General features: G+C 39.1%; 1 protein-coding gene across 4 annotated transcripts in view; it reads left to right on the plus strand.

The window, feature by feature from the left end:
- The window catches only part of MBD5 (methyl-CpG binding domain protein 5), a 105,687-nt gene that overhangs the window by 27,812 nt on the left and 65,188 nt on the right, over positions 1-12,687 (plus strand). For all 4 annotated transcript variants that reach the window (XM_079992971.1, XM_079992970.1, XM_079992969.1 and 1 more), the window contains exon 2: positions 8,007-8,105. The gene's annotated coding sequence lies outside the window, so the exon portion shown is untranslated. The remainder of the gene's footprint in view (positions 1-8,006; positions 8,106-12,687) is intronic.

Consider the following 12,687-nt stretch of genomic DNA (forward strand, 5'->3'; position numbering starts at 1 on the left):
CCCAGTTGCAGTTCTAGAACCAAGACTTGTCGTTATAGGTAGTGGCAGAAAAACCCTGGTAGTATTATGTGCACAACCAGCAAAAGGCATTAGAAGCTGACATATACTATGTCAGGCTTTTTAATAATAATAATAATAATAATAATAATAATAATAATAATAATAATAATAATGCTCTACATTGCCTACTCTAACTGGCAGCAGGTCTTTCAGCAGTCTTTCCCATCACCATTTATAAAGTGCTGGGCATTGAACTTGGAAGGTTCCACACACAAAGCATGTGCCCTTGCACTATACTATATTGCACCCCATTTAATAAAGGAAATGTTGGGTTGCCCGAAAACTGAATCCTCAGGATGAGACCCAGCAAGAGGCTTCTCTGCTTTATTTTACCATCTGCTTCATGGATAGGTAGAAAGTCCAGAGCCAGCTTAGATATATAAACGGCAGCAATGGCTTATGTAGTGGATATATATCTGCCATCTTCCAAAGGTCAGTGAGTTTGCAATCCTCCTGTTGCCACCAAATTAGTATTTTTAGATTAGAATTGTTTGCCCTTTCATTTGGTATGTATTGTATTACATAACAACTGTAAGTTCAGCCTGTAAAACAACTCAGCTTCGCACTGACTGAGCCGTCAAGTATTGAAATCTTGGTTGAAACTTGTCTAGTGTGAGAAAGAAAAGATGGGGGAAACTGAATGAAGACTCCTGCTGGATCAGGTCAGAGATGTATCTAGTCCAGCCTCCTGTTCTTAGAGTGGCATCCAGATGTTTATGGGAAGCCCAAAAGCAGGACATAAGTGCAATAGCACTCTCCCTGCCTGTGTTCCCCAGCAAATGGTACTCAGAAGCATACTGCCTTCTATAATGGAGGTAGTAAACAGCCATCATGACTAGTAGCCATTGGTAGCCTTGTCCTTCATTAATTTGTCCAATTCCTATTTAAATCCGTCCAAGTTGATGGCCATTACTGCATCTTGTGGTGTTGAATTCCATAGTTACTTAACTGTGTGTTGTGCACATACCTTCCTGTCTTGAATCTCTCAGGCTTTCATTCTCCATGATGGTGGAGGAGCTGTTACAGTACATATTAGTGTTTGCATCTACCCTTATGCTGAGATTACGGTAATTGCCACAATGATATATTGGAACAACATAAAACATGTAGTGTGTTTTTAGCATCTAGTACAAAATTAACTGTCAAATGAATGGGGTAATAGTTCCTTACAATTTTCGAAATAAAAATTGGCTCACGCCACACCGAATTTTTAATTGATAAAAAAATACATGGAAAACAATAAGAAACAACTCCTAGCAGTGCTTGATTTATGACATAGAACACAACTACTTTATAATATGATCATGGGACACCCAGAAAGTATAAAACAATGTAGCTACATAAGAACATGAATATTCCCATAATATAATTATCAGCGAGCCTCATACATATGTACCTTAAGTATGTATAGGAACACAATGAGAAGTGTGAGCTTACTTTTGCTGGGTAATCTCATTTATATTAGTTCTAATTTGAGACAAACTAACACTCATTTCCTCATCAGCATAAATTAAATGTTTCTTTGATCTTGAATCTTCCCACCACAATTGCCATTCTTTCCTGCCACACCCTGTGAGAACCACTAATCTAAAGTATTGATATCAAGAAATGTTGGAGATTGAAACCTTCATATGTCTTTGCTTTAAATGTTTTCAGTTTAGTTTGTATTAACTACTAAAACTTTAATTCAGTGATGGGCAGTACAGCAATCACTTAAGCAGGTGTTCCTACAATTGGCAACTGATAGCAATATATCAGTGGTACCTCGGGTAAAGTACTTAATTCGTTCCAGAGGTCTGTACTTAACCTGAAACTGTTCTTAACCTGAAGCACCACTTTAGCTAATGGGGCCTCCCACTGCCGCCGCGCCGCCGGAGCACGATTTCTGTTCTCAAACTGAAGCAAAGTTCTTAACCTGAAGCACTATTTCTGGGTTAGTGGAGTCTGTAACCTGAAGCGTATGTAACCTGAAACGTATGTAAACCGAGGTACCACTGTACCTAGATTTCTTTTGCACTTAAACAGTCCTGGTATGCTATATTCATATCACTGCCGAACAACTTCCATTTAACTTGTAAGTGAATCTTAATACATTGGGGATATATATATATATATATATATATATATATATATATATATATATATGTGGACAGATATTCAGAAGTACCTCTGGTTATGTAAATTTCAGGACGCGAAAGCAGCAAACCTGGAAGTATTTGACCGGGTTTCGCCGCATGCGCAGAAGTGGTCCTCTGGTTGCAGAAACCTCGGGATCCGATTGGACCTCCAGAACAGATCCCATCCTGAACCGGAGGTACCACTGTAGTAGCATTTTATTTTTCAAGCTGTGGTACTGAAAGAGTGAGTTTTCGACCCCTTGTGGAAACACACAACAGAACATGCAGTTGTAATTCTTGGGCCTCATGGCCTGTCAGTTGTCCATCTTGTGTATCCACTGTGGTTCACAAAAGAAAAATGGTATATAAAAGCAGGCATAAGAGCTGACTAATTTGCCTTGAGGGAAGAATTTCCCTTTTCTCTCAAGTGGCCCTCACGGCAAATCAGTGATACACCCTGTATCACTGGAGGATTAAATTGATTAAATGTTTTGCTTATAGCATGTCCCCAAACTAGTCATTATCCATGCCCAGAGGACCAATATTTTATCACCAACAGGATCCTGTCTGGAGGATGTAAGTGACAGGTGAAGGGGATCTCTGGCTGGTTTCAGGCATGGAGACTGGGTATGCCTTAAACGTACTGAAACCTTTTATTTAATCCTTCCTCGTTGGGGCCCTCAAGTTATCATGACATGTAGTCCTGAGGCAATTGGCCTCCAAATCCACTAATTGTAGGCTAGTACAACATAGTTCTTGTCATGTGGTCTACTAACTTGCCAAAGGCTGCATTTACAGTTGCTCTTCAAAGACAAGAACATGCAGTTGTCTCATTGTGTTACCGCAATATGGCTTTCAGCAGCTTTGCAAGACGCTGTGTATATGCATGCTTTGATATGCGAGTTAGTAGGTCTATAGGTTGGATAAGTGTATCTGCTGCTGTGTTATGTCCTCATTCTTGAATGATTTACGCATGTTGTGAAAATGTCATTGTAACTAGCTCCTCTTCTCATACCCATGATATTGCTTGGAATCTAAGAATCACTGGGTGATACCTAGGGTTAGTCATATGCATATATTAGAACTATGGAAAATCAGTGAATATCACTAACTTCAGCGGGTCTCCGATGAGTATGTCTTAGTTGGGTATTGCCCATTAGATTTAGTTGCATAATTTTAGAATAAAATTAGGAAAGTTTATATTCAGGACTCTTTTCTTCCTTGAAATGTTGTTGCAAGCAGCCAGTGTTGGTGGGAAGGTAACTCAAGGCCATGAAGGAGAGCAGGGTATGACAGTTCGATCACCTGAACCCTTGAGAATAATTGGTAAAAGGATTGATAACTGCAGTAAATTGAGGTTTTGCACCAGGTATCAAGTTCTGTATGTGGGAGATTTGAGGGGGGGAAATCAGCCCACATCATAATTCTTTAAGGAAGAAAGTAACCCTTCTCAGTTAGTTTATAACATATTGATTTCACTATAAGGGTTGCAATTGCAGTCTAGAATGCTTCATCTTCACGATACTGCATTTTCTCTCTTCTCTTCCCCCAACCCCAATGTCCCATTTTTTCATACCCTGAAAATGCTCATCAACAATGAGGTTTTTTTGCACCCTTAATTTCCCCCCTAAATATTGTGGACTTCTGTGAGGCTTTATTTTATTTTTTATTTTTTTGTACTGCTGCAAACCTTAGTGTTCCCCTACATATAATGAAAGCTCCCTGCTCCTTTTCAGTGACTTGTTTTTGTTGCAATTCTGTCTTTATTTGTCAGCTAAGTTTGCTGTTAGTTGAAGTAAAAACAAGTTGTTATTCAAATCAATAAAATCTTAATTTGTCTGGACACTGTGGTGGGATGGATAAAGATGAATAAAGTGAAACTGAATCCAGGTAAAACAGAGGCCTTGTGGCTGTCTAGGATACAGGCCAGTTGCCTATTTTGGGTGGAGTTGAACTGTGATTCGAAAGGAACAGATGCATAGTCTGGGAGGACTCCTTGATCCTTCATTGTTACTGGAAGCTCAAGTAGCCTTGGTGACTAGGAGCAATTTCAACTATCTTTGGCCATTCCTTGACAGTGGTAACCTCAAAATTGGAATATCCCAATGTAATCTTATGTGGGGGCCACCCTTTATATTTGGTTTGGAAGTGGCAGCTACTGCAGAATATCCATAATTTCCTTCCATCTGCACAAAACACCAGTGCTTAGATAATGGTACTTGGTTGCCAGTAGGCTACTGGGCCAGATTTAAGGTTTTCTTATTGGTATATCAATCCTTAAATCACTTGGGACATGGATTTATGAGGGATCCTTGCTCCCTGCATATCTGCCCATTGATAGCAGTCATCTGTAGGGTCCTCCTTCTGGTGCTGCGTGTGTTGGAGGTTTATTTCAGAGAGGCTCACACTAGGTGTGCCATCTGCTCTGTGGAAAACACTGGCCATTGAAATTAGGCAGGCTCTTATATTTGTCTGGAACACCATAGTAAGTCAGAATTTGCTCCTCCCCAATCTTTTTTATTTCCATGCTGACCTAAACCAAAATTTAGCTTTTAGCGTGTCATCTGAACCTGGGCTTATGATAGCTTCTTCCTAACCATGAAGCAAAATGGTTATGAGTTCCTCCTCTCTAGAAGTCTGCACATTTGCATGGTCCCAGTAAGGCATAGTTCAGTTTACCATGTAACAGGCCACTGTATTCATTTTGTAGGGTGCCAAAAATAAAATTTCCAGAAGAATGAATTAACTCACAGGCAGCATTTGATGGTTTTTTCCACAACTGTTTTATCTGTTTTACTTGTTTTTGTTTTATTGTATACTTCTATGGTATTATGGTGATGATTAGTGTTTATCAATAATAGTTATTATGATAATAGAAAAATGTTTCTCAAAATATTTGCCATAAACAGTCTACATATCCCCTTAAGATTTTAAATTATTTTAAGCAGTTGAATAGACTTGTATCTCAGGTTCTTTCTTTCTTTCTTTCTTTCTTTCTGTTCAAATAGATGAATGTGTGTTTTCCTCCAGTATTTCCATTACCAGGTAGAAAGAGGAGGTAACTTTTCACCACTTGCCTTCTATATGCTTTTTAATTATTTGAAATGTTTTGCTCAAGGGAATACTCTCTTCATATGAGATACTGAAGTAGGTATTTGAACAGATGCAAATTGGTTGACTAGCTCTTCACTAAGCAGTTAACTCTCATGAGAGATCTCTCCATAGTTCATTGGATTGGAGCTAGATAGTAAGAAAAATTATTCTGTTGCAGAAGTGTAATCCTTACAAAATGTATATTGCTCTTAAAAGAATAAATCTGAATGTAGTATGTCAACACTTAAAGGGAATCATTACCTCAGCTCAATAATTTGAACTTCTCAACAGTTGTAAACATAAAGTCTACAGTATTCTGGGAAGTCATCCTGATATAATGTTGATCATGGCTGTTAACAATATATCAATAATTGTTTGTCCAATTGCTGGCAGTTCAGTGAAACACTCCTCTTCCAAAATGGCAGCATGCACTCAAGAAATACCTTTTACAAGATAATGTTCACACGACCTTTTCCTGACATATATGTAAACAACTATTGCAAATCAATCTGATAAATGTTTTTAGTTTTTCCTTTGAAATTACCATTCACCTATGCTTACAGAAAGTCTGGGTATAATTCAGCCACCCTTAAAAGTTAAAATGTTAAGAGCAGGCTTGTTAGTCTATAGCTCATTAATTCAGAATTCTATCTCTTCCAAGAAGCTGGCAGTTTTGTGCGATGACACAAATGTGTTAAATGAAATAATCTCTAGACGGTTGTTCCTTGAGGCATTTGTAGCTTTCCCCTTCGTGAAGCAGTTTCATCTTAAAGAGTGTGAAGTGTTATACTACTGTAACAAATTTTTCTAGTCGCAGTACTATTCACTCTTTTGCATAACATAATAATTACTCCTGTTATTTAGGGTAAAAATAACCTTTTTTTGTAAGATATTGTAACACATCTTAGTAATAGGAAGAGATTCTGTGTTGCAATATAAAAAGTACTATGACTTCTGTTAAAGTCTTCACCTGCGATACCTATCGGCATTCTGAAAGAGTCATGGCTTCAACTAGTGCTGGCCAATATCTTTACAAATGACTTGAAAGAGAAAATGGATATACTCTACAAACTGATGTATGACCCATTTGGGAACATAATATGTCTATAGAGAATGACCCATATAACTTAAAATTGTTGTTGTTGTTTAGTCGTGTCCAACTCTTCATGACCCCATGGACCAGAGAACGCCAGGCACTCCTGTCTTCCACTGCCTCCCGCAGTTTGGTCAGACTCATGCTGGTAACCTCGAAAACACTATCCAACCATCTCATCCCCTGTCGCCCCCTTCTCCTTGTGCCCTCCATCTTTCCCAACATCAGGGTCTTCTCCAGGGAGTCTTCTCTTCTCATGAGGTGGCCAAAGTACTGGAGCCTCAGCATCAGGATCTGTTCTTCCAGTGAGCACTCAGGGCTGATTTCCTTCAGAATGGAGAGGTTTGATCTTCTTGCAGTCCATGGGACTCTCAAGAGTCTCCTCCAGCACCATAATTCAAAAGCATCAATTCTTCGGCGATCAGCCTTCTTCTTTATGGTCCAGCTCTCACTTCCATACATCACTACTGGGAAAACCATGGCTTTAACTATACGAACCTTTGTTGGCAAGGTGATGTCTCTACTTCTCAAGATGCTGTCTAGGCCTGTCATTGCCCTTCTCCCAAGAAGCAGGCGTCTTTTAATTTCGTGGCTGCTGTCACCATCTGCAGTGATCATGGAGCCCAAGAAAGTAAAATCTCTCACTGCCTCCATTTCTTCTCCTTCTATTTGCCAGGAGGTGATGGGACCAGTGGCCATGATCTTCTTAAATGATCTAACTTAAAATAGAGGTCGGCAATCTTTTTGGGTAGGTCCATCTCTTCCCTCACTTTCTTCCCTCACCTCTCAATTTCCCCTTCCATACTGTCCACATGAAATTGGGCCAATGTTTGTAGGTTCCTCACTCCTGACTTAAATGCATTTAAGCCAAACCAATCAGACTGAAAAATCAGCAAAAAACAATAGAAAGCAGCATGCACGGGAAAGAACTAAATTTAGATTATAACATGAAATAAATTGGGCTCCACATAAAGATTTCAGGATTGCAAGAATAGCAGGCTGATCACTAATCAACAGCCGTGGCACAATCTTGTCCATTTTAATGAACATCTTTCAGCTTGTATACCTGGAAATCTGACATAAACCACGTATATGCTAGACCCATATGCATCAGGATTAAAACTGCTGGAACAGCTCTATCTAGTTGGTTTTCGGAATAAGTTACCCTCCATGAGAGAAAGTAGTTTCTGCAGTTCAGAGAGAGGTTGCTGTGATGCTCCCTTTAAAGCATGGTTTTCAACTGATGGGTTGGCATCTACTAGTGGGGCTGCAGTCTGATCCAAGTTGGTTCTCAGCAAGAGCACCGCCGTCATGCAAATATATGATAAAAGGGTCACAACTAAGTCTCCAAATGCATGTTTGGGTTAATAGTGGGTCGTGTGTTGAAGATACGTGCTTTCAAGAAACTAAATCTAGACCCAGGGAGTGATAAACAATTACTGTCAAATCTGAATTCTTCCTTAGATGGGCAAAGGTGTTTGAAAAGGTTTCAAACAGTTCCTACTTTAAGCAGAGATCGTAAGACAATAACTTAGCATTAATTGAAAATTAATTAATTAATTGAAAAGAATTAATGCTCATTAATGTTTGTTCAGGATGTATTATGCTGTAACCAGCTTCATTTGGAAATGTTTGTCTTTCAGGTTATCATGAATAACGTATTTTGGATATATTTAATAATTGCCGAAGATGATCCTCTTTACAGACAAGGCTTTTGAAATCTGGGATTTTATACAGTAAAGGTAAGGGAAAGTTAACATTAAAATGAAGTAACCAGAGTACCTTGAGCTCTTGTTAATATTATAGGTAAAGGTAAAGGTACCCCTGCCCGTACGGGCCAGTCTTGACAGACTCTGGGGTTGTGCGCCCATCTCACTTAAGAGGCCAGGGGCCAGCGCTGTCCGGAGACACTTCCGGGTCACGTGGCCAGCGTGACATCGCTGCTCTGGCGAGCCAGAGCCGCACACGGAAACGCCGTTTACCTTCCCGCTGGTAAGCGGTCCCTATTTATCTACTTGCACCCGGAGGTGCTTTCGAACTGCTAGGTTGGCAGGCGCTGGGACCGAGCAGCGGGAACGCACCCCGCCGCAGGGATTCGAACTGCCGACCTTTCGATCGGCAAGCCCTAGGCGCTGAGGCTTTAACCCACAGCGCCACCTATTATAAGTGTAGCTAAAAGAGCACACACCTCCTGAAGTAAGTGTCAGTTATCTATCTGCCTGCCTACCTACCTATTTTATTGCATTTATATATGCCCTTTTTCTCCAAGGAGTTCAAAATGCCGTACATGGTTTTCTCCCTCCTCTTTTAACCCCCACAACAACAACAACAACAACCCTGTAAGGTAGGCTAGGCTGAGAGGCAGTGACTGGCCCAGGGTCACTTAGTGAGCTTCATGGCCAAGTGGGGATTTGAACCCTGGTCTCCCAGGTCCTAGCCAGACACACTTCACCACTATGCTTCACTGGCTCACTACAACTAAATAATCTGAATAATTTTATTTTACAGTGGTGCTTCCTTAACGTTCATATAAATGTTGTCTTGGTTGCCTTATAGTATAGATGTTCTGGTTTGCAGTGTGTGGAAAACCATTCTGTTGGTAGAGACAGTATGTACAAATACACTTTTTTTAAAAAAAAATAATTTGCTTTTCTATTATATCTCATCGCCAACACATACTATGTTACTATCATGCATAAAGTAATAAGAAAGAAATAGTATAGATATAAGAAATGAACAAATAATGATAATAATAACAACAACAACAACAACAGATCTGTATTCCTCCAAATTATTTAAATCTTATATATTTTAACTTTTACTTTCCTTCCACTCTTTCCATGATTTCCGATCTACTGTCCTTGACTTCATTAGGAAGATTTAATTGCTGGTATTCATGGATGGCATTATGATGCCAAGTTCAGGGCTTGAAGGAAGCTACTTCTATTCCACTTGCAGGTTGTGAGTGGAATGAAGATGGGATTAAACACACTCCTAAATTGTGTGTCAGCAAGCTATATGTGCCAGCATCTTGGGAAAATATGTAACTCATGATTTAAATTAGTATTTCTAGCTCAGTGTGTTCTTTCTGTACAATCATCTATTGAACAAACATATTTTAGATCAAGCTAGACCAGAAATCCAACTTTTTGGATTTGAGTTGTAAGAAGCAGTATTGTGTAAAGCATGTTTTTCTTCTCATAACTTTAAATAGGAATGCACTCTGCATGGGACTGCTCCTAAAGACCGTTTGGAGATGCATTCTGCACTAGTGTCAGAGTTTTGATGGGTTTGATGACTCAAGAGCATATAGCATTGGTACTTAAAAGATTTGTGCTGCCTGCCTATGTGGTGCTGAGACCAATTCAGGCTTTTAGTTTTGATATATAAAACCCTGAATGAATAACTTAGGGCTTAGTTATCTGAAGGATCGCCTCTCCCTGTATTGTATTGTCTTGTCTGTGTTTGAGGTTGGCTGGGGACACCCTTCTTGTCATTCTATTGCGTAATTCATTTAGCGGGTCTGTGATTCACCAGAGAGCCTTCTCAGCAATGGTGCCCTGCCTGTGGAATACCCACTCCCCTAATGCCACTGACATTTCAACACCTAGTGTAAATCACCTTCTTCCTCCGGGCCTTTTGAATATTTTTGGAAATAGGCCTACTCTGTACAATAGTAGTATGGGGACCGGTCAATTTGGGGGTATTATTAATTGTATATTTTGCTCAATAAGTAAATAAATACATTTTTAAATGACAAAAATGGCAAATACATATGATAATGGAGTTGGATCCTGATGTTTTTAGCCCATTATTGAAAGGGGTGAGACGAGTGAAGAAGAAAACAATTGTGAGGATAGGGAAAGTTTTTCATCAACTCCCCATCTCTACCCTGATTTTGTCTCAATCAATATAATAGTTAGAAATGGAAGAGAATAAAGATGGTAATGGTTCTGTTTAAGGGAATATTCTGACAATTTTTTCAGAGATAATTTTCCAGTGAAAGAAAGGAGGAGTTTTGGTTCACAATCCCATGATGCTGTAAGAAATGAAGAAATATATTTAAGATCAAACTGGGGGAAAGAAGTAGTAATTTGGCAGGTTGCTGTTAAGTAAAGATGTAAGGAACAAGTGGGGAGCCAGTTTGGTTGTAAAATAAATGATTTTTGTGCCTGGAGTCCAAAAGTACATACTTTTTTTCTCAGTCATTCAAGATAACATAGAGCGCCACAAAATGTCTGTACATATTTTTTCACTTGTGCTGAAACCATTGTTTTCGTACAGAGGGATACACCAATTTCCTACACAATTACATGCTCTCACAAACCTCCATAACTCGTATTCTTGTTGAACAAAATATCTTTGAACATACATGTCTATTTATCGAAAGCACAACAATGTGATTTAAATAATTTCATTTCACTATTTCTTTGTCCAGCTGCTACTATCCTATTGCTTTCTTCATCCATCTGTTTTGGTGATGTTGAGGTGTTCTTTTTTCCCTAAACTGAAATAATTGTATAAACTTCTTCCTTGGCACTGCCATCCTCTCTGAAGTGTATATTTTAAGCTGGCCCACTTATTGTGCACCACAACTTTTTCTTGAGCTTTGCGCATTTTAGCAGAACAAATGTACGAAACCTTGATGTGCATCAAGTTATTAGTAACCTCTTTAGGGAACGCTTTATCATATGGGGAACAAATCTATCTTGTTAAGAACCTTTTAAACCATGTAAGTATTGTGATGAAGTATATTTGATCTATTATTCTGATTTTAAACTTTCATTTTTGGTGGATAATGTTTGAATAATATGTGTTTAAAAAAGTTACTGATGTCAAGGGTCTTGGTTTTGCCCAGTATTACTTCAGTAAGCAAAAGAAATCAATAAGTAGCTTGGCAGCAAAGTTAAGGGCTGTTCTCATTCACTTGGAAATAAATATCATTCTCAGTCTAATTTCATTGCACCAAGAATATTGCTTAATTTTCAGTTTCAGACTTCATAAAGATGGAGTCCTTTATGATTTAAAAAGAAAATAAAAAATATTAATGCAGCTTTTGTAGTTTTATAAATGACCAGCTGATTTTTTTTCCAAAAGTGCTGACTAGCCAGTACCTCACTGTAATAAACATTTGTTGAAGAATGAAATACCTTGAACAGAACTCTCTTGTCCAAAGGGAGACATTTCCCCATATCTATTGATATGTTAAGCAAGGTACACTGGAATATAGGGAATGAGGTATTCAAATAATAAAGTTTACAACTGAAAAATTCAAGGCCTTAAAAGGAGAATAGAAGTACATTCAATTTAAAGGCATAAGACTTGCTGAGTGAGACTCCAATGCCTATCTAGTCCAGCATTCTCTTTCCCAAAATGTCTAACAAGATGTCTGTGGGGAAGCCTCAAAGCAGGACATGAGGGGCATGTTGTTCCCCAGCAACTGGCATTCAGAAATGTGCCGCCAATGTGTAGCCATCATGGCCAGTAATCATTGATGAATTTGTCTAATACCTTCTTAAATCCAATTAAGCTTGTGGCCATCACCAAATTGCATGTAAATGAATTCCAGTGCAGGAATACAAATGATTCTTAAAAAAATAAAAATACAGTGGTACCTCGCAAGACGAATGCCTCGTAAGACGAAAAACTCGCAAGACGAAAGAGTTTTTCGTTTTTTGAGTTGCTTCGCAAGACGAATTTCCCTATGGGCTTGCTTCGCAAGACGAAAACGTCTTGCAAGTTTGTTTCCTTTTTCTTAAAACCGTGCATTCATGGGGTGCAGTTGCGACTTGACTTCGAGGAGCAACTCATAGCACGCGGTGTGGTAGCCTTTTTTGAGGTTTTTGAAGACTTTGGTGATTTTTGAAGCTTTTCCAAAATCCGTGCTTCGCAAGACGAAAAAATCGCAAGACGAAAAAACTCGCAGAACGAATTAATTTCGTCTTGCGAGGTACCACTGTAGAAGGGTAGTTCAGGTTGTCATTTCATAGGCAGAATCCGAGTCAGTTATTCAAGACTCATTCTTGTTCTACTTATTTCCATCTGTTTTAGTTAGGCCCAAATGAGAAATATCCATTGGTCAGAGCACAGGAATAAAAGGGCAACAATTTAGAGCTGGATTTATGCCCATCTGGCTGGCAAAAGCCAGCCAGGACAGCACAGATTTAGGAGACTGCTCTGGAGCAATTTCCATCAGAAAGGTCACAGAAGTGACTGTTTCTTTGGTTGGAATCTTCCCTGTAGAATTCCACAGGTTGATCTTTTCCTTTTCAGTAAGTACACGAGGTCACCAGGTGAAGATTGGCAGAAGTTTGGGATTTGATG

Source organism: Podarcis cretensis (genome assembly GCF_951804945.1).
Source record: "Podarcis cretensis genome assembly, chromosome: 1".
In the NCBI taxonomy this organism is placed as follows: Eukaryota; Metazoa; Chordata; class Lepidosauria; order Squamata; family Lacertidae; genus Podarcis; species Podarcis cretensis.